The sequence below is a fragment of the Mus caroli genome, unplaced genomic scaffold (assembly GCF_978045245.1).
Source record: "Mus caroli unplaced genomic scaffold, Mus_caroli_1 scaffold_13, whole genome shotgun sequence".
Taxonomy (NCBI): domain Eukaryota; kingdom Metazoa; phylum Chordata; class Mammalia; order Rodentia; family Muridae; genus Mus; species Mus caroli.
Window position 1 is genome coordinate 91,442,351 of NW_028227268.1, and position 25,415 is coordinate 91,467,765.

At 45.2% G+C, this 25,415-nt stretch overlaps 1 long non-coding RNA gene across 1 annotated transcript in view; it reads left to right on the forward strand.

The window, feature by feature from the left end:
- LOC110305842 (uncharacterized) overlaps positions 1–25,415 on the forward strand; it is a 38,391-nt gene that overhangs the window by 7,070 nt on the left and 5,906 nt on the right. Inside the window, exons 2-3 of the long non-coding RNA XR_002379196.2 lie at positions 20,468–20,558; positions 24,744–24,846. This is a non-coding gene — a long non-coding RNA (uncharacterized LOC110305842). The remainder of the gene's footprint in view (positions 1–20,467; positions 20,559–24,743; positions 24,847–25,415) is intronic.

Here is a 25,415-nt window from a genome sequence, read left to right on the forward strand (position 1 = left end):
GTGTCAAGCTGAAACAGTAAGCTGCTCTAGACAAGAGGAGGGGAGGTCCTGAGAGAGCAAGTGTGTCCACACCAGCCACGGCCATTGTACAGCTTTGTGTTTGTGCCCATTTGTGCCCATTTGCCAAGAGCACCTACTTGGTTTTTCCAGGGTCCTTTCCTAAATGCCCTTCTCTGGCCACCAGCAGATGTGGCCTCTCTTCCAAGGTGGACATTCACATTCAGCATGTAGTCTCCATTGTGTAATCAACTGATTCCCACTGACTAACCATCCTTCAAGTTCAGGGCTCTTCCCTCCTTTTTGTACCAGCCGTGGTAGGCCTTTAGCAAGCATTTTTGAAATTAAGTTTTTCTTTTCCTTCTATACAAAACACAAGTCTGAAGTAATATACATTAGGTTAAAAAAAAAAAAAGAAAACAACATTGACCATTTTACAAACAGCACTCCTTGTTTCATTTTTCAGTTCGTTTTTGCTGGGAGGGGAGATACAGCAGTGTCCTACAAGCATATGTGAAGTTTCTATCAACATAGAACTTCTGCTCTGCCATGGATCTCATAGCAAGTCAGTCATTATAAGTCCCAGAGATTTCGTTTATAAATAGTGAGCCATTTCAACCTTGAAAAAAAACTTTATACATAATAATTGCTTCGATTATTATGGCTGAATTGTCTTAGGTACAGTGCTGTAGTTGCATTAAGCTGCTCTGTATTGATACACCCTCCAAGTTAAACTACTTCTTAATGAAGTGGCTTGCTCAGAAGCCATCAGCCAATGCGTGTCTACACACATGCATGCTTATACATAATGTTATCAGCACCTCCGAACAAGTGCACAGACAGAAATTGTCTAATATTAATGGGTGATCTCACAGATAAGTGGATGCTTCAGTCTCTAATGTAGCTGAGGTGAGTCTCAGTAATGGGTTTCTTGAAACGACCCAGCCCCCACTGGAGCACCTTCACGTACAGAAGCCTGTGTAAAGTCTAATAAATGCATAAATATTTTAGCAAGGAAAATAGGTAGCATTATGGCCACACTCTGTGCTGCTGACAGCTTGGTAGTTAGAAACCACCACATCCCGAGGTGTAGTAATTCACCATTTGCTCTGAGTTGAAACGAGGCAGAGGAGAGAGCTCAGGGCCCCAAGCTCATTTTTTATTTAAAGGCAATTTTTAATCTATTCAGCTATTTAAGCTCCAAAAAGAAGAAGAAAAAAGAAAGAAATATGCTTCAAATGCAGAAATTTAGGGAGTGTGTAGAGTCTCACCTGACAACATCTGAGATACAGTTTAAATAATAAGCAGCATTATATAACCCTGTAAGTGCATAGTGAGAATATAAAATTTAGTTTCCAAGTGTACGTGTGTGTGTGTCTGTGTGAATGCATGTGTATGTGTATTTCTTTTAAATCCATATATGGTTGTTATGAGACATTTTCTTCCAGTTCTCCTTTAAGATATGCAGATTCATAATTTGTATTCATTGTTCTACTGCCTGTTATTCAACATTATGTTTAAATTGACATAGTTTTTAGAATGTAAGTAAATAAGCTAAAAGAAAACTTGTGTAGCTGATACATATTTTAAAAGCTCAGTATAACATAGCACATATATTATGCCATCATTAACCATTTTCTAATACATGCTGAAATAAATGCACATTGAGTCCAAGAGATGTTGTAATCAAAGAGACTGTTGCTCTGTGAACTGTCTGATGGGGACATTTCAGGAAATACTAGGTCACTGGGTAAAAAAACAGATGTTTTAATTAGGTAATGGTTCAAGTCCCCTCTCTGTCACCGGCTGAGTGACTTCTGTGGCTTTTTGTCTCTCTGACTCTCAGTTTCTATGCCTGGAAAACAATGACAGAGATGTCCAGGCAGTTTTCTAGAGTTAAATAAATGGAGACATGCCAAGTTCTTAGGGTAGTTTATAGTCTCTAGCAGTGTATCAGCTATGGTTATTGTTAACTCTTTGGTTGGACATATGTGTCATTCTACGGTGCCAAACACCAATGAATATGCCCCGGAACAAACAAAATCTACCAGGTATCTACATCTGACAGACTCTTTTGTAGGTCCTAGGGACATGCTGATAATTTTTGAAGTGACAACTGTATGCCAGAGATAATGACCACAGTGTATGTATAATGCATTAAGAGCCATGTGCCTAGGTTAAGACACCAGGTCAGAGAAGGAGAATGTGGTCCAAGTCATCACCAGAGAGGAAGACGTGCAGATTCCTACGTCAGGCCTCTCTTAGCTCCTGGGAACACATCAAATTCCAATACAGGATTCCTACTGGGGAGCAAAGGATGCATGAAGTTTGAGCATGTGTCTAGACAGACATTGAGCCTGCTATCATTTATTTACAGACCCACATGGTATTAAAGGATTGAAGAATATCATTTTCAAAAGTAGACAGTAGTCAAGCAGCATATAAATAAAATTCTTAATTTCCTTCTGCAGAGATCTCCTAGATGCTACACAAAAGCTGGCTGTCTTTCTTATCTGTAGGTTCAGTCAGTACTGGTCAAAAATATTTGGGAAAAGCTGTATCTTTACTGAATATGGAGATTTTCATGCATTATTTCTTCAAACTATATTTTCTCAGACTTTTTCCATAAAATGTATTGTGTTAGTACTTTAGAAGTGATGAAACATGTCAGCGATGATTGTGTAGGTTACATGCAAGTACCATGCTATTTTACATAAAGAACTTGAACACCCACGGATTTTAATATTTGGAGGGGTCTTGGAAGTAGTATTTTTGCATATTGGCATAGCTATGTTTAAACATGTGGGAGACAGGCTTCCATTAACTTCTTTTCCCAAGTGTTGAGATGTTAGTGCACTGCCTGCTGGTGGGCTCGCCCTTCCCCCTTGCTCTCCACCCTGCCTGGTATTTGAGCTGCTGGCTCTTACTAGAGTGGAAGCTTTGTGAGAGGAGGGATTGTACCGGACTTGTTTGCTACTATACTCTCTGCCCCATACTGAAGAAGTGACTATCTAATCTGAGAGAGGGATTTGGGGAGTAAGTTCTTTTGGAATTGTTTTCTCCTGTTACACACATATCCATGTAAGTGTATCTGACTTTTTCTTCTGAGAAACTGGATTACTGTCTTAAAAAGTGTTTTGGTCATTTCTGTTTCTCTGGTTTAAAAGTAGGCTCATGGCAAAACAAGCTGGATGCTTAGAAATGCAAATACAGGCAGCTGCCCTGCCATGCAGCCCCCCAGCAGTGGCTGCCCTGGGTGTTTGTGCTATTTGCTCCCAGACCCCTTTCCTCATCCACATCCCCTCAGAGTTGACACCCTCACTAGACCATTAGGACAGCAAGCTCGTCATATCCCAACACCTTATGCAGGTCTCTCTCGTTCTCTATTAAACTCTTCTAGATTTCATGAAGATCTAGTGAACTAAGAGTATTATACTTTCCATGCAACAACATTATGAACTAACCAGTACCCTGGAGCTCTTGACTCTAGCTGCATATGTATCAAAAGATGGCCTAGTAGGCCATCACTGGAAAGAGAGGCCCATTGGACAGGCAAACTTCATATGCCCCAGTATAGGGGAACGCCAGGGCCAAAAAGTGGGAATGGGTGGGTAGGGAAGTGGGGGGGGGAGGGTCTGGGGGACTTTTGGGATAGCATTGGAAATGTAATTGAGGAAAATACGTAATAAAAAAAAGAGTATTATACTTTCCAGAGGGGTGGATGTGGCTCAGTTTTTATGTGCATGTGAGAGATCCTGCCTGACCTTACTTTCCGACTTTTCATCATTTTTTATTGAACTCATGAGCACTGTGGAGAGTCAACTATTGGTGATTTAATTTTTATTTTCTTTTTGTGTTGTCTGTATCATATGTGCTTGGTCCCTTCCTTTCAACACACCCTTTCCAGTGACCCACAAATATTTTTAAGGTGACCCCCAACTCTGATGCACCATTAAAGGACAGACTATCCGGATCACTCTGTTTAGAGTTGAGCACAAGTTGAAGTAAGCAAGAAGAGCCCATGAATAAGGGTGCCACGGGGACAGGGAAGCTTAGCTGCCTCGCTCTGCCTCATCTCCAAGGAACGCTTCCAAGAATGGACATTTGAGTGGTGTCTGGAAAGATGAGCCGGGGTTTGGCAGATGCTGAAAGGATTCAGGTGTCCAGTGGGGCCCTGAGAGGATGGAGAGCACGTAACCCACATTTGTTCACTGAAGACCACAGCTCAGGAGCCACAGCTCTGGGACCACAGTGGACAGATAGGGATGGAGAGCTGATGGATAAAATGTGAAGAGGCCTTTAGGTGGCAATCTACCTAACAGAACACTCAAGTTACAGCCTTGATAACTATACCTAAGTTGTCGATAAAAGTAGTTTCAAATACCCTGTACAATTGACAGAATCTATTAAAGTTGAAAGTGTGAATATCCCATGAATGACTCAGAAATCCCACCGCTTAGTTTCAAGCAGAGAAAACAAACAAATAACAACAGGACAGTTCCTTGAAAGAGTACTGTTGGCAGCACAGCTTGGGAAAACTAGATTGGGATGTTTCAAATCTGTTTGTGTAGGGAATGACTAAGGAGATTGATGTCTGTTCCATGGAAAAGTATGGAAATATCCATATTGCTGCAGAAACCTCCAAGGCCCACTGCTGGAGGCATGAACCAAGACACATGATGTGCATGACACCCTTGTGGGGATCACCCGTGTGGAGGCGAGGCTGCCCTTGTAGAGGCTGTCCCTATACAGAAATGCTGCCTATCTGTAGGCATATGCTCAGTTAGTTCACCAACACAGTTTATAGGAGACAAAGATAATGAAGCCAGTGTATTGCTAGAGGTGCTGTGTAACTGAAAACTGGTAAGCCCCAAAGGCTGAAGACATTCAAGAGGCCATTAAGAGAGACATAACTCTTTAAAAATATTTTTTGCAAGGAGATTGTATTCCATGAATCACTTGTATAACTAAAGATTAGTGAAAATAATGAAAATTCCCTAATTTCCATGGTAACTCAGTACCATCTCTTTGGAAAAAAATTGAACAACATGAAACATGACATTCAGAAAACATTTTGTACTCCATGGCCCAGTAATTTTCTTTTAGGAATCTATCCAAACAAGATAGCCCTATTTATTAATAGTGATTTTCACAGGAAGATGTTCAATGTGGTTATTATTTATAATGACAAAGGGGACAGATTCATCTAAGTTGTCTAATAGTGGGTTTAAATGGTAAGTTTATATGGAATTATGGGTAGCTGTTAAGTCCTTGCTATAGAAGAGTTTTTACTGACTTGTGTATTGGTTCACAAAATAACACTAAATCAATATAAAAATATGAAGATGGTGTGCTCTTGTATATTAGATTAAAAATAGCAGAACATATAGAGGGTTGGGATGTTAGATGCCAGAAGAGCAAATAGCAGTACATATAGAGGGTTGGGATGTTAGATGCCAGAAGAGCCATTTGACCAGGGCCTGTATTTATTTAGGCTTTGACACGGCTTCTTATGTGCAGCTGTATAATGCAGAAGGATGTTCTGAATTATATCAGGCATAATCCCAGACATAAGCGTGCAGTTTTTTCCATGAGACTCTTATTATGGTACATACACACCAAAACCCTCTTAGCTTCAGAGAGAGGAAGTCCAGGCTTCCCCTACTGCTGAGTTCTGTCACTGCACAGTCAGCCTGAAGTGGCTACTCTGAAGGTGAGTGTTCATGCTGACTAGCTCCTGGTAGTGGGATTACAGACTAACATCTATCTATCTATCTATCTATCTATCTATCTATCTATCTATCTATCTATCATCATCTAGTCTGTTATCTATCATCAATCTAATCTATCTATCTATCTATCTACCTATTTTTGAGATAGGGTCTCTTTGCATATGGCAGTCCTGAATCTCTCTATATAGACCAGGCTGGCCTTAGACTCAGAAGGACCTGTCAGCCTCTGACTCCTCAGTGCAGGGGTTAAAAGTATGCACCTCCATTCTTAGCCATATCTCTTTTCAGACTTCAATAAGATAGATTTCAGATGTGAGGATGATATGGCTTTGACATCTGTCACCACATTGATTGCCAGGGTTGATTCGGCTGATTTGGCTGGCTAGGCGGATGTCCCCTTCCTCCCTCACCGCTCCATGTGCGTCCCTCCCAAAGCCATGCGCTCAGTCGAAGAGGACAACCTTCCCCAAATAAAGGAGGACCGGTCTTCAGTCAAGGGTATCCGAGTAGCTGCGCCCCCCTGCTAGAACAAGCTCTCAAGAAGATAGGTTCCTGTCCTTCTGAATCTTCTTCAGTGAACGTGCATTCCACAATCTAAAAAGAGCTTCTTAGTGAAGAGTTTCAAACCAGCCAGAAAACATACGAGGAGTTGTCCTCTTTTAAAACACAAAGGCAAGGCCTATGTCTAGAATGTGCTACAGCAGGATGTTCCCAGGCTAGGGACCTCAGCCGTCTGGTTCCAGAACTGGACAGAAAGAACATGTCTGGACCTAGCTTCAGTGTGTCACAGAAAGGCCATAGTGATCCCTACTAGCCACCACTCTTCATTGCTAGGCGAGGCCAAAGAAGTTCTCTTGTCTTGGTGAGGGAGCCGCGCAGACCCCAGTTCTGAAGTAAACAGCATGTGTAGAGGGCCTGGGGAGGTCACCCAGGCTCCTTACAGACTGCATAACCCCGAGGTCCGGATTGGTCTTCAAATCAGACTGTGAGAGGACACATCCATGAGTGAAATGCTATGGGAGGATGTAAGAGCAGGGAGCTGGCTTGCAGAGCAGCCGGGCTGCGTGATGGCCAGGCCCAGTGTGGGAAGAGTCAGTAGATTAGTGCGGAATCCCTTATTAACATAATTGACTTGCAATCATTAATTTTTAAAAATATCTTTATTTATTTTAAGTTCATTTTTGTTGTTGTTGTTGTTGTTATAGGGTTTCTCCATGTAGCCACGACTGTGCTGGAACTTGTTCTGTAGACCAGGCTGGCCTCAAAATCAGATCTGCCTGCTTCTACCTCCTGAGATTAAAGGCTTAAGCCACTATACCTAGTTCAAGATTTATTTTATTTTTAATTCTCTCTCTCTTTCTCTCTCTCTCTCTCTCTCTCTCTCTCTCTCTCTCTCTCTCTCTCTCTCTTTCTCTCTCTCTCTCTCTCTCTCCCCCCCCGGGGGGGGGGGTGGAACATGTGTGTGTGCGTGCATTGAGTACCAGTGCCCACAAAGGCAGAGGCGTCATATACCCCTGTAGCTGGGGTTTCGTATGACAGTGGCCACCAGATGTGGGTGCTGGAAATGCAACTAGTGGTCCTTGCACCTAACTTTTGGTGCAAGAAATAGCATGCATTATAAATATGTTCTCGCCATTGAGCTGCATTTCCCTCGGGCCTTCTTCTTGTCAGTATCTGGAGGCAAGAGATGGGAAGGAGAGGGAGAGAGAGAAGAAGGGGAGGGAAATGAGCAAGCAGATGGGAGAGGAAGGGAGACACTTTCTCACTGCCACCACTCCCCACACTTGCCACCACCAAAGCAAATGTAACTGGTTCTAGATGCAGAAGTAACAGGAGACTGTGGCTTTGGGGGGAGTGCATGTACATCAAAGGTCAGGGTGCAAACTACATGTCCAGCCCTGAGCTGCCGGTTCTGGAAGCCAGTGCTCTCATTCACAGCCACTGGTGGCTCCAGCTGCTGCTACTTAGCAAAAGCAGGTGATTCCATACACAGTGCAATTCTGCATATTAACCAAATTAAAATAATAATATGTTCTCTCCTTCCATGTACTATACTGATAAATCCTATTTATGAGTGAAATGTTCTGATTAGTTAGTTAAAAATAATTAGTACCAGACTATGCTTCAAAGTTAACGAATGCACACAAATCTGGTTTTCTACATGTCAATGCATCCGTCATTTGAAGGAAAATATTAATCAGTTCTGTTCAAGAGAAACACATGGAGTAGCTACCAGTTTGCTTTGCTTTCCCTTTCTGTTTGCTGTGCAAGGCAACATTTGCACAAGTTAAAATGTTGGTGCCTCGTGAGGCTGGTGTACTTCAGAGAGATGCATCCAGCAATGGCCGTTCTCTGTGGGCTGAATGCACAGGTTGTCAGGGGGAAGGGCCCACCCTCAGAGCCCCTGGACTGTTACAGAGCCTTTTCTGGGATCTGAAGGCTAATTACAGAAATGCCAGAATTGTGGAGAGAGCCTGGGAATAGCATCTACAAAACCAGGAAGCCATTTATTATATGCGATTATGTTCTCAGAGCTAGAAAAAAATATGAGATTTTAGATAAAAGTTGGACGTTTTGGCCACTGAGAATCAGAAGACCACAGGGCACCCAACACATCAAGATTACTGCCAAGATTCCTTTGACCCACAGGCTACAGACAACACAGTTGCAATTATTGAGTCTGTTACCTTCCAAAGACAGCTTCGACTGCCTTGCAAATTACCAAAATCACCTCTCAAAGGGTCCTATCTTTCATATTGGGTGCTCCGGGCATAGTAAGGGTTGTTAGATTCCCACAGCTGGCCCAAATTCATTGTAGTATTTTTGAAACCCATGTGACATAGTGGATGCTGTATGCAAATCATACACATAAACCAAAATACTTTGTTTCTTTCTGTGCCCAATTCACCTAAACTGAGTTGCCTCGCTACACTCTGGGAATATGGGCTAAGAGAAGAGATTTGGGTCTCTACAAGAGATTTTGTCTGTACAAGCTGATATTCTCTCTGCATAAGACAAATCCCTATGTAAGAATATATGGTAGGGACTAGTGTAGGCATCCCACATGGCTTCACACCTGTAATCCTGGCCGCTGTTCTTGCCATGGCAGGCAGGATGGAATCATACAATGTATGGCACACACCATACACTGCAGTAGACTGAAGCTACATTGTTGCTGTTCAGCCTCCTCCACTGTGGCTCTCTATGACACTTTCTCCTCTTTCAGTCACTTTTTATTCTTTTGTAAATTTGACTAACATCTCCTGGCTATGGCATTCAGCTGTAATGGGTCAAAACAGAAGAGGTCCTAAGCATTCCCCTAATAGGCCTGGTGTCCTCTGCCTTTGCAGGTTCTCTAGCAAGCGCAGCTCCTATTCAAAGTAGGTCTGCAGAGTGAGCACACAAGTCATGACTGGCCACGAGCATCAGTCCTTCGTGAAACGGCTTCTGTCAGCACTGAGCTGCAGTCCATTCTCATGGGCAGGCAGTCTTCAGACTGGTCAATCAGTACCAGTCATGAAACACTGGAAATCACCTCAGAGCTCACCTCACTCTATGTGCCCACAGCAGGGATGCAGGATATTCTGGGAAATGTACCTGTAGGTTCAGGTCAAGTTCTTGGTGTGATCTTTTTGATGCTGTGAGACAAATATGAAGTATATGGTTGCTACTGAGGTAACAGCACACATTTAGAGTAAATTCTTGTTTTATAAGTACCAGAGCAGACTCTAAAATGAATAGTAAATAAATTACTGGTGGTGGTATGCAATCAAGAATTAGGTACTGTCCATAACCAAATGTACTACCTACTAGTGTTATGTCTGCAGCATCACAGACACACAGTAGGTGCACTACATTTGAACCAACAAGGATTTTTTTCAAGTGCTCTATTACCCTTGTGGGATCACTGTTAAATAAGTGCTTCCTTGGATTTAACTGTGATGTCACCATGTGGCTCTAGACCATACCAATCATTGCAATGTTGCCTTGGATTTCTGTTAGCTTTTCTCACTCATTGGTGCCTCTGGAAAGTGGGAAGGGGGTTGATTATCTCATGGTACTATAGCTAGCTAGCTCAGGAATGGAGGCTAGCAGGTATTGAAGACATGCCAGGGAGAAGGAAGGAGCTGCTGTCTTTTCAGCCTTTGAGGAAATGCTCATAGGTTGTCAAGCCATCTTTGTACATACCTTCCCTTACCATCTGCCTCTCAAAATTTGATACAAGTAATCTCAACCTTCTCTATGAAAATGATAAAAGCATATGAGCATTGCATATAAATATTTTGTGTTTAGTTGGGTTTGGGTTCAGAAAAGGGGGTGGGGCAAAACTCCTGCTCTTTCCTATGTCTGTTTAATTATTGAGACTTTGCAGCTCTGGTCTGTGAGTCCACCAATGTGGGTGGTTGAGAAGGTAATATGTGAAATAAGGCCTTCCTTGGCCAGTTCTCTGATCCAGCTCCAACCTCGTACAAACTGACTCCATTCACTTCAAGGAAGTTCCCCTGTGCATCTCCCTTGCTGTTGCCTCTTCAGGCAGGCCTCTTGGGATAGCCTCAGAATCAGTAGAGCCCCTTGGCCCATAGGAGACCTAGAGAGCCATGGCTGCTACACTTTACAGCTAGCTGAGGAAAGCTGAGCAAATGCAGAATTCTTAAAATATAGTATAAAAGCGAGTGACAAACTTCTCAAAGCTTGAATTGGAGTGTTGGTGACTTTGTTCAGCTCTGGTCCAGGGAGGGTCTTGGAGAGCTCTGTGGCTTGCAACTGAGGTATGAGATGGGGTTGAGTCTTGTCCCTGCTTATGGAAGCTACAGTGGCTGGTGGCAGCATGGAAGAAGTAGGGGTGTGACCCATATTGTTGACAAGTAAAGGAGGGGAAGAAGGAACATAATATTTAGAACAGCAATAGCAATGCCAGTCTAGGATCTAGGAGGAACTTACCTTGTCTAGGAGGAAATACCTGAATGGAGAGGCCATGTTGGGAAATGAGAAGGGCTAGCCAAATGAGATACCTGCCCACATTAACAGAGCTAGTATCACAGGTGCCCAGGGAAGGCTGCCTCCAGAAACTGTACAGCTCATCTGGGAAGGAGAATGTTAACTGAAAGCACCTGCTAGCCTCTGAGAAGACAAAGCCAACCTTTGACAGTACCAACCAATTAAGAGTTTTTCCACCCCCTTTACTTCCTTCCTTACCCCCACATGATTCCTGGAGGGATGAGAAACTAAGTCTCCGAGCTAGTGGAAGAGCAGAAATGCCAGCTCCACAGGTTCTGGCTGGCAGCAGCCCAAGCGGGAAGAAGAAGAAGGAAGAATTACACAATGAACTGAGGCAGTGTCTCTGACTTAGAGAGGCCACAGGCCTCTTATTATTGTCATTACCAGAGATCACAGAGTGCATGGATCTGTCTGTAAAACAATCATTCAGGAGCAAGAGACATGTGGTACACTGTGAGCACCTTCAAAGAAAGGTGGGAGAAAGGAGAAGCCCTGCTTGTTCAGTGTCTTCATACAGTATCCAGTACCAGCATGTCCACAGTGTTTTTCTTTTCCCAAGATCACTTGCAGAATGGGGTGCAACTACAGCCTCCATTTGTTAGGAAGGATTTGAAACTCAACACAGTTGCATTAGCTGCCTCTAGCTGCAGGTTGTCTGAGATGAACCAAGATTGGAAACAGGCTGTTAGACTCTGGAGCTGGCATCCTAACCTTCCTGTGCCTGTCTCGGGAGGCAGGTCAGACAAGGTATCTGGGGAAAAACACTGAAGTTGTCCCTAGGGTGCCCCAAGTGCACTCAGCTAAAAATACTTAGAGTTCACAGAATTCTCTTCAGTCCCTTTGAGAAAGGTTTTCGGGAGGGGGGGCATTGCTATGTGGTTTTAAATATTGAGACCCCTGCAAACTAGCTTAAGGAGATAAGAATATTGAAAGGAGTTTTAGAAGCCTGTCGTGACCTCCATCCTTCTCCTTCTTCTCCTCCTTGTCCCTCAGACAGTTTCCATCTGTTTTACACAGCATGGGCGCCCATGGACTCCTGGGTTAAAGGAACCTCAGCTCTCTCTTTAGAGAGAACTTTGGCCCGAAACACACAGAAAGGGTACCTGCGAGTGTTAAGCTTTACTTGGAGCACTTGGGCTATAGTAGTGTAAATTTTAAAGGGGAAGAAAGAGGAAGAAGAGAAGCCCCAGTTCTGTTGGAGGTATCACTTCCAGTGAGATTATGAATGGTCAGCTGATCTCTATTGCTAATCCAATTGTCATTCCCAGGGGAAGAGTCATGTGGCCCTGGCTAAAAGCCAGTTCCGGGGGAGGAGCCAGATGAGGAATCCAGACTGCCTGTCCCAGAAGTCCCTTGGACCAGAAGGCTTCAATACACAGTTGAGCTAGTTTTAACAAAAGTCCAGCCCCTCTATCATGGTAACTGCTTTCTTCAAGGTCCCATCGGTGTTCTGTCTGGGGGCCTCTATATTTTTATCCTCATCTTGGTCTCTTTCATATTACGTTTGACCCACAGTTGCTCCATATTCATGTTGTAACTGACTAAACCACATCTTTTCCAAATATTTTTCGCCTTCTCCACCGAAGTGTCCTGGTTAGCACTAAATGCCAACTTGACAGGCTAGAATCACCTTAGAAAGGACTTTCAGACAAGCAGTTTTCTTGATCTTGTTGGTCTTTGGGTTTGTCTGTGAAAAATTGTCTTAATAGGTAATGGCTGTAGACTGACCCAGGTCACTGTGGAAGATGCCATTTCCTGGGCAAGTGATTCTGAGATGTCTTAGAAGTCTAGCTAAGCATGAGCTGGTGAATGAGCCAGCAAGCAATATTCTTCTATCATTTTTGCCTCAGGTCCCTGCCCTGTCTGCCTTCAGTGACAGACTGTGACCTAGATGTGGAAGCCTCATAAATCCTTCCTCCTGCTGAGTTGCTGTGGCTTGTCACAGCAGCAGGAAGAAAGCTAGGATAGTGACTGAACCTTCTTAAAGGGGAAATGCAGACTCTCCCTGTTCTGCTTCGTGATACAAGCTCAAACAGAGTCAGGAGTAACAGAACACTGAAAGGGTGACCGTACAACTGCTGTTCTCTGGGTGGGCTCCTCTAAGGCAGGGATGCTGGTTGTACAGCTGGGTCTAGCCATGGGTTCCTGAATGGCCCTTGTCAGAGCACCCTTCTTTCTTGCTCTGCAGGCTGGGGACACCATGGCCTGGATAGTTAGGGCTCTCTCATGTCTCCATTTGGTGGCTGTTGTGATCAGCTTTGCTGGTGTCAACTGTTACTTTTCAGCTGGTAAAGCTCTAGACATCCCTGTGTTCCTGCTATTTCTCCATCTTTCGTTTTAATGTGAGCCATTGCACATTCCATACTAGAGCAGATTACATCAGATGCTGCACTTGCCAGCCTCAGCACTAAGCTGTGCTTCTCACTGTCACAGCAGAAAGCCAGCCTGGTTTATGGTAGTTTATACTACAGAGACAACTTCCGACGATTCCTGAAGTGGAGGGGCCTGGTGGGTTCTGTCTTTTCCTGGTAGTTAAAAGCATGGTAGCCTGGGTCAAGAGACTAGGCTGCAGTTCCACTGGAGGCCCTTTCTCTGCATGATCCTATGCACGAAACTTAACCCTTGGGTTCCCAGGTTCTCTGTGGAATCATTTTGACCTGAAATCAGGATACTGCATATGAAGTGCTTATCATGGTTCCTGGTACATGGTAATGACCTAATACCCAGCAGCCATTGCTAATATATATTTTACACTCTGATGCTTGAGTTTTGTCATATAACATATCCTCAGTAACAGTCTGTAGGAACCAAGCTTCATCAGAAAGTTGCAAAGTTGTGGCAGTCTCCTATGTTTCCAGGACTGTCACAGGGATGAACTGGAACAATGGGTATACTCACCCTTATGCATAGGCGCCTCTCAAATCTTACCCATTGATTCTTCTTAGCAAATCTAAGGATAGGTAATATATGCAATTTTACACACAAGGAAATGGAGGCATTAACAGGTAGGTTAAGAAACTGGCTCAACCCAAAAGTTAGTAAGTGGATAATTAGACTCCTTACCATGCCAATGACCACTGTCTTCTCTATGGTTTGAGGTGCTTGGCACTAGTAGGAGATTTTAAAAAATATGAATGACATTTCTACACATTGCTGAAGTATAAACAAACAAAAAAAAAGGCTACAGAGCAGAACAGCTATTTAGAGCAATATTCATGGAGTCCTTGGGAAATGAAGCCAGGCAACTATGGAAGAAGAAAGGATCCAAACTCCTTAGTGAGTGCTGGCTGTTCCCCTGGGAGCTTAGTGGGTATGATGCTATGGAGTCCTGTGAAACACCAAGAGGGACAGGTCATGGTCCATGTGAACTCTGTCCCCACATGTGTGACAGGTGCACAGTTCCCATGGTCCATGTAAACTCTATCCCCACATACCTCTGAAGTTCTTGGTCTGAGAATAGACCTGAGAGCTTTTCCTAAGAGTTGGGAAGAAAAACAACTCCAATTGTCAGCCCCAGCTGACCAGCACACAGGATGTGTGAAGATTTGAAAGGACAACCTTGTTATGGCCAAATTTCCAGGCTTATTTTCCACCAGTCCAGCAAAATATATGCACAAGGCATAGCAGCCTTCAGGACAGATACCTTGAGGTGTCAGTCAGTGGCCTGGAGGAAACAGATGGCACCGTTCAAATTAAACAAAATGTGAGGAGAGTTTAATAAAGAAGAGGTCTGTTCTCAGACCAAGAACTTCAGAGGTATGTGGGGATAGAGTTTACATGGACCATGGGAACTGTGCACCTGTCACACAACACGTGGGGACAGAGTTCACATGGACCAAAGGTGAGGGGAGACCCATGAGACAGGGTACAATTCCCTGGGGCTGGTCATCTCCCCTGGGCCTTTGGGTACAGGGATAGAGAGCACCCTGGAGGCAACCATCTGGCAGGAAGTTGGGCTTTTGTCAGAGGGACCCACACAACACATTGTGGACTTGTAAGTGAGAAGATGGGGTGTAAATATTCCAGCCATCCTCATTTCATCAGAGTTCTCAATCCTGTTTTCCTCACCAGGACCTACAGGGGAAGTAGCAGTCTCCCAAGGCACAGGAAGACAGAGCGCACAGGCTGCAAGGGTCTGGGTACAATTTCCTGGGTACAATTCCCAAGGGGAAGTCTCAGGAACATTGGTACCCAGGAAAGCTATTGCTACTTTGAAACTGAAAATTTCCAGGCAAAGCTTATGTTTGGAGTCCCAGGGATAATAGTCTGATTCTTGTATTGTGAAGAAAGGGAACTAAGGCATGCCTGACATTGCCTTCTGTCCCTTACATATCATATGAGAGTCTCTTAACCCACTCAAAGTGAATTGGGTCTGAAAATGGCCATGCTCTTGAATGCAAGAGATAACCTAAGAGGATTGCTAGTCCCTTATGTCCCTCACAATCAGCTCGTCTTCATGGATTTGTTTGTGTTCATTTCATATGCACAAATAAACCATGTGATATTCCTTGGTTTATTTTGGAGAACCTTCCCCCGTACCAAGGTCTGCACATGCTCCAGTCCCTTACATAAAATAATGTAGTACCTACATATAACCACATATATGTGCCTGTGTACATGTCTAGATTATCTCAGCACCTCATGTAATGTAAATGCTACATACATAGTAACTGTACTGTATTATTTAGGAAGTAAAAAAGGGGAAGAGTCTATACATGTTTGGCCATAGTACTGTTGTTCTTTATTTATTCTTGACCTTGGGTTGAATCCATGGCTGCGGGAGCCATAGATAGAAAGGGGCGAGTATTTCCAGTTAAAGTACGGGATGCACCTGCAGCGCACAATGCCATGTTTTATTTGTTTCTGTATGCCCAGAACCTGGCACAAGGCTGACATACCATAGAATACCAATAAGCATTTGTTATGTGTGTGTTTCTGTGGCCCTCAGATTCCCACTGAGTGGCATTTATTAAGCCCTTACTACTTTCCAAGCGTTGTCTCTGGCCATTCTCATCTCAGTATTCTAATTTAATATCCATAACCTGTCTACTTATCTTACCCTCACTTTTATAAACACTGGAACCAAGGCTCAGAAAGACGAAAGAGGCAGACCGTGGGTTTTAATAAGGTTTTTGGTTGCTTCCCTGATTGAATGTTCCATCCTCTTCTGTTCCGAAGCTGTCTCTGGATTGGTCACTGAACAGTTACTTCATTCATATGCATGGGCTGATGGCATGAATGAGTCCCCCAGAGTCTGCAGCGTGCTTTGTGCATCTCTGAGCCTACCACCGAGTGTGCTGGCTTGCTGGCAGTTGTCATCCCACTTTCTAAAACCGAGTTAAAATAATTTCAGTTAACATAGTTGTCCATAATGAGGGGCTGTGGTGTGATGTCTCAATACATGCACACCATGTGAACCGATCAGGGAGTTTCTGTTTCCCTTTCTGTCATTATTTTGTTTGGGGCCTTTGAGCTCCTCCCCACTACTTATTCATAAACCAGACAATGGACCGTTGTGAGGTGCAGTCCTCCCTGTGCTGGAGAACACTAGCACTTATTTTTTCTGTCTAAATGTCTTTGATGCCCAAACTGCTCATCTCCTCTGAGCACACTGCCAACAAGAGCATTCATAGTGTCTGCCTAACTAGAACCCATTATGCGGCATGAGCTTGTGATGATCCAGTAAGGTGGATGCTGGCGCTGGTCTTCGTTCTACTTTAGAGGCAAGGAGTCTGGCGCTGTCACATTTGGCTTTCTCCATTAATTCAGAACACATTCATTGCTGGCAGTTTCTTCTGAGGAATGGTTGAAATGAAATTGTCAAGTTCATCCCCCTTGGGTGATCTGAAATGGAGCTGCCAAAATATTTGCCAGTGACATCCACCTGTCTTAGAAGAATCATGCACACACATACACACACACACACACAGAGAGAGAGAGAGAGAGAGAGAGAGAGAGAGAGAGACAGAGACAGAGACAGAGACAGAGAGACACAGACACAGACACAGACACAGACACAGACACAGACAGAACAGGGGCTTGGATCCCTGGTGGAAGAACCAACAGTTGTCCTTTGTCCTTTGACCTGCACAGAGGAGCAGTGGTCCACATGCCTGCACTGCCTCCCACCACTGATAAACAACTTTAAAACTGCAAAGAGAGGATAAATACTGAAAGCTGCTCCCCGTTGAACACAACCTGCATTCACCTCTATCCTCTCACCTATTGTGTCCTCTGTCTACACTGCCCCAAAGAGGAGGCACGCATAGCTCTGACATGCATGATACATAATACATGAGGGTCCATATATGCCCATGCCTCATATATGTTAGTTGTGTTTTGGAGACAATGGCTTTGCGGTGATAAGGGAGTTGTCCACGGGGCATATCTGCCTGTCTGGCTCTTGTCCTTGGGTGGGACCAGACCTAGGCTCATCATTTTTCGCTTTATTTTACTAAGGATTCAAAGAAGATTTGGATCTGGTCTAGAAAATCGTGTTCCTGACCGTGGTAGGTGGTGTGGGGTTGGGATAGGGAGGCAGGCAGGGAGAGTCTTATTTCCAGACTGCTTTCTAAAACCTAAGGCCTTTTGTGACAAGTGTTTCTTCTTCCTTTGAGTCCTTAGGGCTCTTTCTCTACCCCTGTGGGGCAGCCCTTGTCTCAGGTTACTCCTTACCTTTCTTTCTAAGCAGGAAGCTAGTTAAAGGCAGCTCAGCATTTAGTTCTTCTTTGTCCCCTTCCAGGCCCAAACTCTCACATTTCCTGACCTAGAATATGGGAGTAGGAGACAGCGTATCATACATGTCAGAGCAGTGACACAGCTTATCATGTATGTCAGAGCTGTGATGCACCACACCATGCATGTCAGAGCAGTGACACAGCTTATCATGTATGTCAGAGCTGTGATGCACCACATCATGCATGTATGAGCTGTGACACAGCTTATCATGTATGTCAGAGCTGTGATGCACCACATCATGCATGTATGAGCTGTCACACAGTGTATCATGTATGTCAGAGCTAGGACTGCTTCCTCTTTGGGACAGTTTAGATGGTGTACATGGTAGGTAGAGGAGAGTGGTGAAAGAACAGGCCACAGAGATAGCAAAGAGTGAGACTGGCCTTGAGAATCAGCTTGCTTCTCCTTTTGATCTTCCTCCAGCCTCACACTAGTCTGCAGGTGCCCAGCCAAAGTCAGTAGGCAGGAGGGGGAGGTGAAAAGTGTGGGATCCAGCAAACTAAAAAGAAACAAGCCAGGATTTCTAAGCAGCACACTGGCAGGTTAGAGGAATGGATCTAGGCTCTCTTCTGAGGTTACAAGAAGAAAGTCACTGACTCCAGGTCAGAGAATGAGACACTTAAGGAGGAGCAGGGCAGCAGGAGCCCAGCTCTGGAGTGATTCTTCGACTGGGCTTTGTGAGGGGGCTCTTCACTGAGACACTAATATTCTGTGCAGTATGCACACATGAGAATGTACAGTGGAGTTGGGGAGTCTCTGCCCTCAGGTTATATTACTTCTGTTCAGATCCCAGTACTTCTGCTTCCTAGCTGTCCCAGTTTAGGCATGATTCCTTACTCAGAGGAGTGAAGCAGGCAGGCTGGATGGCCTTCGCTCAGTGTTTCTCCATGGCATCTCATCTCACTGATTCATGTTTATGTGGTGTCGGAGTGGAATCCAGGGCCATGCACGTGCTAGGTTAATGCTCTACCACATAGCAGCCCCCCTAGCTCGAACTAATTCCTTTTACGTTAGGAAAGGCAGAGAGCACCTTCTACTTCTGACCTACCTCTCACACGGGCTGGGGCTATTCAGCAGAGTGGGGTGCCGCAAACTGGAGCCATATGTGTAGAGTTTAGTCCTGGCCCTTCCCTTTTCAAGTTTGGTAACCTGGAGCAACTTGCCTGGCTTCCCCTTGCCTCAGTTTTCTAGTCTTGTGAGGTGGGGAGGACTTGGCCCTTTGTCTTAAGAGTTCTTAGGACCGTGGTCCTTTGGAAGGAGATGGCTGATGCAGAGCAAGTGTCCAGCAAATGTGAGTTATTACAATGCTGTTTCTCTGGCATTTTCAGATGACAGTGTTTCATGGTTAAACTGTCCCTTCCCCAGCCTGCTGCTGAGCCAGAGAACTCAGATCTGCAGGGCAGTAAGGAAACGCCTCTTCATCTTGCTGTGATGTCAGGAGGGCTCCTTATCAATAATGGAACAGTTTTTCCAGGAACCCAATCTAGAGAGTGCAGCACCCTGGCTGCTGCAGGGCCTGGCTGGCTGATGTTCCGGGAAGACGCTGGGCAGAGAGGAGTGTTATCTTGGATATGTCTTGCCTGCTATGTGAGCAGAGGCGGGGCATGCCTGTCTTGAAACAGGGCTCTTCAGTGCTCCCACATTGTGCTACAACAGCCCCAGGCAGACATCCCTGTACCTAACCTGCTGTGTTCAAGGCACAAGACTGGAATCATTAGTGTGGCAGCCATTCTGAGTGTCCTCTCCTCCCTTGCCGTTCATCTCCGAGCCTTCTGAGTCCAGATGGCTTTGTTTTCAAATGGATCCCACATCTTCCCCCATCTTAGGACACAGAGCTCACTCCTGCTTGCCTTGGTGTCACCTTGGTGTCACCTTGCTTCCCTGATCTCTATGCAGCCTCCTGTGCTCCACTTCAGTGCACATAAGCATGCACATCTGCACATGTATGCATACGCATGCAGACACAGACACACTAGCATCAAAGGCTCGTCTAAATACATTTTGATTTGTCACCCCCATTCCAGAACCTTCCAGGCCTGAACTCAACTTGATGTTCTGTCTCTTTACTTGTACCCTGTGGTCAGCCTCTGTCCACCATCATCCTATGTCCTTCTGGTCATGCTGCTCCTGCTTCCACACGTGTCCCAGGGTGAGCTAGTTCTAACCTTTGGACCTTCACCCTTGATGTCCTTGCTATGGCTGACTCCTATTCACCACACAGCTTCTGGGTCATAAATAGAACCTTCCCAGAAGAACTTTCCCTTACTACAGTGGCCATGTGCTTTCATCTTTTCTGCCTGTTTTAGACCTGAACATTTTTACCGCAAGACTCATCTCAAGCAGAACCTGCCTGCTTGTCTTGCTCTCTCAAAGGGAACCCCTTGGGGGCACAGGTCTGCCCCTCTTGCTCACTGCCATATTCTAATATCTCCAATCATCCCTGGCAAGTGATGGGAACCAGTAGGTTGTGTGGTAGAGTTGGGTGTGAGCTGGCGTTGAATCCTGCCCTGAATGCACATGATGTAATTCTCTGGAGAAGATCTCAACCCCACTGCTTCCTCCCGTGTGAGCTTCAGAAGGCTCTCTCCTCCCCCTGGGCTGTTGAATGGAGATAGGAGTCATCCAGATTCCATGAAATAGAGTCCATGTGTCTAGTTGGATCTGGCACCCTTGAGGGGAAGGGCCTCTAGATACTTGGTTATTGTTTTTTGTTTTTACACAGAGGCTGAACAGACCCCATGTGCAGCCATGGGAATTACCACCAAATCAAAAGTGTTGTCCGACTGCACCCTGCTTTGCACTAACAGGGACAATGCCCAGAGGATCTGCTTCTCTCAGCAGAAGTGAACTGCTCGGACTTTAGAGTTTGGGCCGTGGCTGCCAGGTTGCTTAGAAAGACCACAGCCATTTAACTATAAGCGTCTCTTCTGCACTAAGTGTCTGTCTTACAAATGACACACAGTTGACTTTATAGGGTTCCTCTTCCTCTCACCAAACCACAGGAGCAACAAATTGAAAGGCTGCAGCTGTGAACATACACAGGCCTTGTTGAAGAGACTTCATCATCACATGTGAGGAAAGATGACAAAGAGGGTAAGAAGGGGCCAGCATGCTTCCCAGTGCCGGAGCTGGTGGGGAAAGGGAAGGCCCAACATGATGTAACATTAAGGGAGCTGGGAGAATTTGGATTTTATGGCCATGAACATGCAGCTATAAAAACACTTTCAGTGTTGGCGTTTCTACAGGAAAAATAATTTTCGTTATTGTGACTCTAAAGCACTCTTATATACTCCCCAACCAGCTTTCCTCAGTCCCATTGAAACAATTTACTTTATAGCCATGAACTTGAAGTCAGGGTTGGTCTGCCTACAAAGCCAGTGAGGGCCATCAGTTCTTAGGAGACAGGCTTTGCCAGTGTGCTCTATGACTCTTTATCCTTTAGCATGGTGGACAAAGCACTTAACACAGTACCTAACTCACACCTCTGAGCATTAACTGTACCTCAGACTTGTTTCGTAAAATACACTGAGTACTGTGCTCTGATGCCCAATGGCATGGATTAAGTTTCAGTGAAGGTGACCTTGAACACAGTTATGTTCCACCTCCCAGACCATGCCTAGCTGTACCTTCTAACACAGAGCGAGGAGAGAACACATAACATGACATGACGTAACATGACATAACATAACATGACAAAACAAACACGTGTGCCTGCCACACACCTCCCCACACCTTACAGCAGTTAAGTTTCATGGCATTCTTGGAAGGTAAGGTGGCTCCTCCCCAACTCACACACTAAGAAACTGAGTCTTGGCCCACTGCAGTAATTCACCATAGGAGCTAGAAATAGGCCAGGCTGGATTGGAACCCAGATCTGACTCAGGACTGTGATTTTCCAGCGTCTGGGATGGATTTGTAAGTCCTTGGTTCTTACCAAGGACTTAAAAATTAGGGGTCTGCAAGACCAACATTTGAGCTCTCTATCCATGTATCTTTCAAAAGGGAACCATAGCTGTTGTTTGTTTCTCTGTCCATTTGCTGGGTGTGGTTAATCCTGCACTAGGCCTTCAGCTTCTCAGCCTTAGCTGGTCAGGCCTCATCTGTAACCCAACCCATGATCCTAACAGAATCCAGTTAAAGGAAGCTATCTGCTGTCAAGACTGCTTAAATATTTCATGGTGTCCTGGATTGCTCTGCTCTGGGACAGGCAGGACTGCTAATGGATCAACCACAGACACCAGATGTCCTGGAGCTGGGGACAGATAGATGGCCCAGTGGAGAAGCCAACAGACAATGGGCGCTTCACACCAGGCATCCTGTGAAGGACACATCTGTGTATTTATAGTGATCGAATCACAAAACTCCCGGTTTGATCTTTGAACCTAGCTGTCAAGGGAAAGCTACTTTGGCGCTTTTATTACCCTCATTTCAACCTCTACACAGCCTTCTAAGGAGTGTGAACCTGTATGCACGCATGCATGCGCACACGCTCTTGCACGCACACCCCCCCCCCACACACACACACATAACATACAGAAATTGACTGATCACCCCCCAATCTGCTGATGGTAAAGCTGAGACAACAGGATTATCCTGATGGGCTCTGGTTCACCCTATTAAAAACTGGTGAAGTCTACTGGAAAAAGCATGGACTATGGATCCAAAGGGAACTCAGTTTCTCTTCCATCACCCACTTACTGCTTACAGCAAGCTCACTTCTCCATCTGAGCCTCAGTTTCCATTTTCTGGATAATTCTTGGGCTTCATGATGTCATTGCTGCCCCAGTTTACTCCCCTAGGATCAGATTGGGTAGAGGAATTGGTAGGGAGAGGGGAGGTAGCGAGGGAGATGATAAGGCCCTTCAGGTCAGTATCCAAGATCTTGGCCTAGAGAATATAGTCTCCAAACCTGAAATGAGGTGCAGCCCCAGTGGAAGTGCTGCTTGTCTATTTCTTAGGAGTTCATGTGCAAAGAAAGCATGCTTATGGTTGGCAGCACGTGCCAGGGAAGCTGTATCCATGAGCTACAGAAACAGGCACTGCTGGAGAGCCAAGAAACCTGAATCCCAAGAGACAGATAAAGAGATCTGAAAAGCATCTAGCTTAGGTTAGAACCCCATCCGTCTGCCTATGGTTCTGAAATGACTTATTTAGTACCTACTATATGCTAGGTACTGTGCTAAGTCCCGGAGATGTGGAGAGAAGAAGACAGACACGCTCCTGCCCTCAGGCCCATCTTGTAATATGGGGAGGGGTTGCTATTTCCAAGGAAGAGACACAAATGAGACCCAGAGCCTCTGCAGAAAGAGACAGGATGGGATAGAGCGATAGGTGAGACACATAGTTAACAGGGAAGAGTAACTTTGACCGGGACCTGACAGACACCATAGGATCAGTAGGAGTCATGTGTGGAAATAGTGTCACACAGCTCTGAAGCTGAGTACCAGCTAGAACAGCCCCACCCCCTTACAGCCCCACCCCCACACACTGAAAGAAGTAGAAATGACAAGCTCTAGATGGCCTCCTTAAGAAGGCCACCTCCATCTTACTGAGCTGGAAGTGCTGATGTGGAAAGGTAGGCAGTGGGAGGATACAGCTCTGCTCAGGCCTGCCATCAGGGCTCAGGGATCCTCTGTACCACTGCCCTTCAGGCTCCAGCAGCACCACGTCCCCCCATGGTACCGATGGATATGGAGACCCATGTGAAAGTAAAGGAGAACGTCTCTGGTGCCTTTTCTCCAGCATCCTTCACCTTCGGAGCCCAGCCCCAGGCACCCACAGGCGATCTTAACATACAGCAACACTGTTTCTTTAAGGCTTGCCAAGACCATGCCCCAAGAGCCTAGCTAATGTGCTTGAGTCATATGGTGGGGTGCTGAGAACAACCTAAGTTTGAATTCCTCCCTGGTTAAGACAGCACACAGGCAAAGCTCCTGAGTATTGTTTCCGAGGATGCAACGCTGCCTCCGACCCTGTCAGCCCATCATGGCAGATGTGCCATCGTTCAGTCCTTGTGGACAGAGGAGAGCTGAGACATAGCTCCCCAGAGATGCCTCGTGTCATCTCCCCTTCAGAACCCAGCTGCCCTAAGGAAGCTCCATCTTGCTGCCTCTGCTTTAACAGCCCCTAGATAACAGACACCACTTTGAGCCACTACACAATGGCCAAGGAAATTCTCTGCAGCCTGTCACATGCGGCCAGATGAACCTGCTATTTTAGTCGCAGGCACTAATGCCTCCATTCAAACCTCCTGAGCCTACGAGGTACTGAACGTTTTGAATCAATTGCCTTCTATTTTCTTTCCTGTACGTGAGCCTTGGTGCCCGTTTAGGATAAGATTGTCCTTTCTGAATTCTGGCAGCCCTGATTTGGCTGAAGTTAATTATCTCTAATATGCTGTACAATTCCCTCTGTGCTTTTTATGACAGGGAGTTGAAGCATAGTTCATCCAAGTCTATCATTGGGGAAAACAGTAACATGCATGCCTTAGGAGAGCTGGTTCAGTCCCTTGGTCCTTTATTTGCTCGGTATTTGTAAGGAGTTACCGCTGGGTCTTACGACTCACTACCAACCTAGTGTCCCTCCCCTCCCCCAGCCACTCTCAGGTTGCCATCCTCATCTTCTGTTGGCAGAGTGGGGATGAGAACACTAAGCTCAGAAAGAATTATTCCTGGCTGCCCTGGAAATTCTCCATTTGGTTCCCTGGATCCTCTCCCTGCCCTTCGCCCTCTCTTTGTTGCAGCTACTGTGTCCTCTGGGCTCCCTGCCAGTTCAGCCAATGGGAGGCCCTGGCACGAGAAGACAGAGGTTGAAGGTTTTCCTCCCTCCTGCCTGGTTGGTGTCACGTGTCTGCCCCTCTCTGTGTCCCTCAATGGAACAGTGTCTCATAGACTTACTGCCAACTTCACTTCCTTGATACATCCCTCACCCTGCTGCACTCCTTATGTGTTTTCTTTCTGTGAACCATCTGCTGTAAGACCTCTTCCTCTGGAGTCTTGTGAGAGACCATAGGGCTGATCATGTGCTGGGCCTAGGGCGCATGACGTGTCTGCTCACCGCCTATACCATTTATCCACCCCCCCACCCCCCACCCCTTCATCCTTAGATTTCATTAGTACTAGTTCAGATCTAGATAAGAAAAAGATAACTTGGAAGAAATCAGACCTTTTCTAGACTCTTCCAAAAGTATGTATTTGTTTCTAATACTCTACTCAAACTTGCCCAGTTAAAATCATTTAGTTTATTTGGTTCCATTTGAAAGAATTTTGTCTCTTGTAGATCCAAAGACAAAGCTGTGTCATGTGGCTGTGACAAACACAGGCGCCTGAAAACAACAGAAACGTTCGCTCCCATTTCTGGAGGTCAGAAGCCTCAAGTCAAGGTATCAGCTGGGCCACACTTTTCTCTCAAACTCCAGCAAGTATCTCCTTGCCTCTTGCTGACTTCTGGTGGTGGCTGCCAATCTTTGTGGTTTCTGTGTGAGACTGTGGAGAATAGTGGGGCTTGAGAAGGTTAGAAAGCCCATCTAAACCAAAGGAAGCTGCTACCACTTAGCACCCACTGACCAGCTCAGGATGGCAACGTACTCTTATTTTTCTCCAAATGGACTTAGAAATTGAAATTTTAGGCATAATCTTTCATTATTAACTATGGAACATGAATACTTCTTAAGGTCCAGATCTGTGTCACCATGTTAAGACACAAAACTCCAAAGCATGCCATGTACCTAAATTTTTAAAATTTTTGATTCATTCAAGCATATATTTGGAAAATTTGTGTGGGAATAGATTTTAAGGGTGTGGGATAATTTTGGAAGGAACATAAAACTAAATCAGTACAAACTTGTTGATATAGCCCATTGAGCAGAGATTCCAGTTTGATATTGAAGCTTGTATAGTTAAAATGGTGCCAAGCATTTGATTGGTTGGCTGACAAATTTGTCAAAAGATG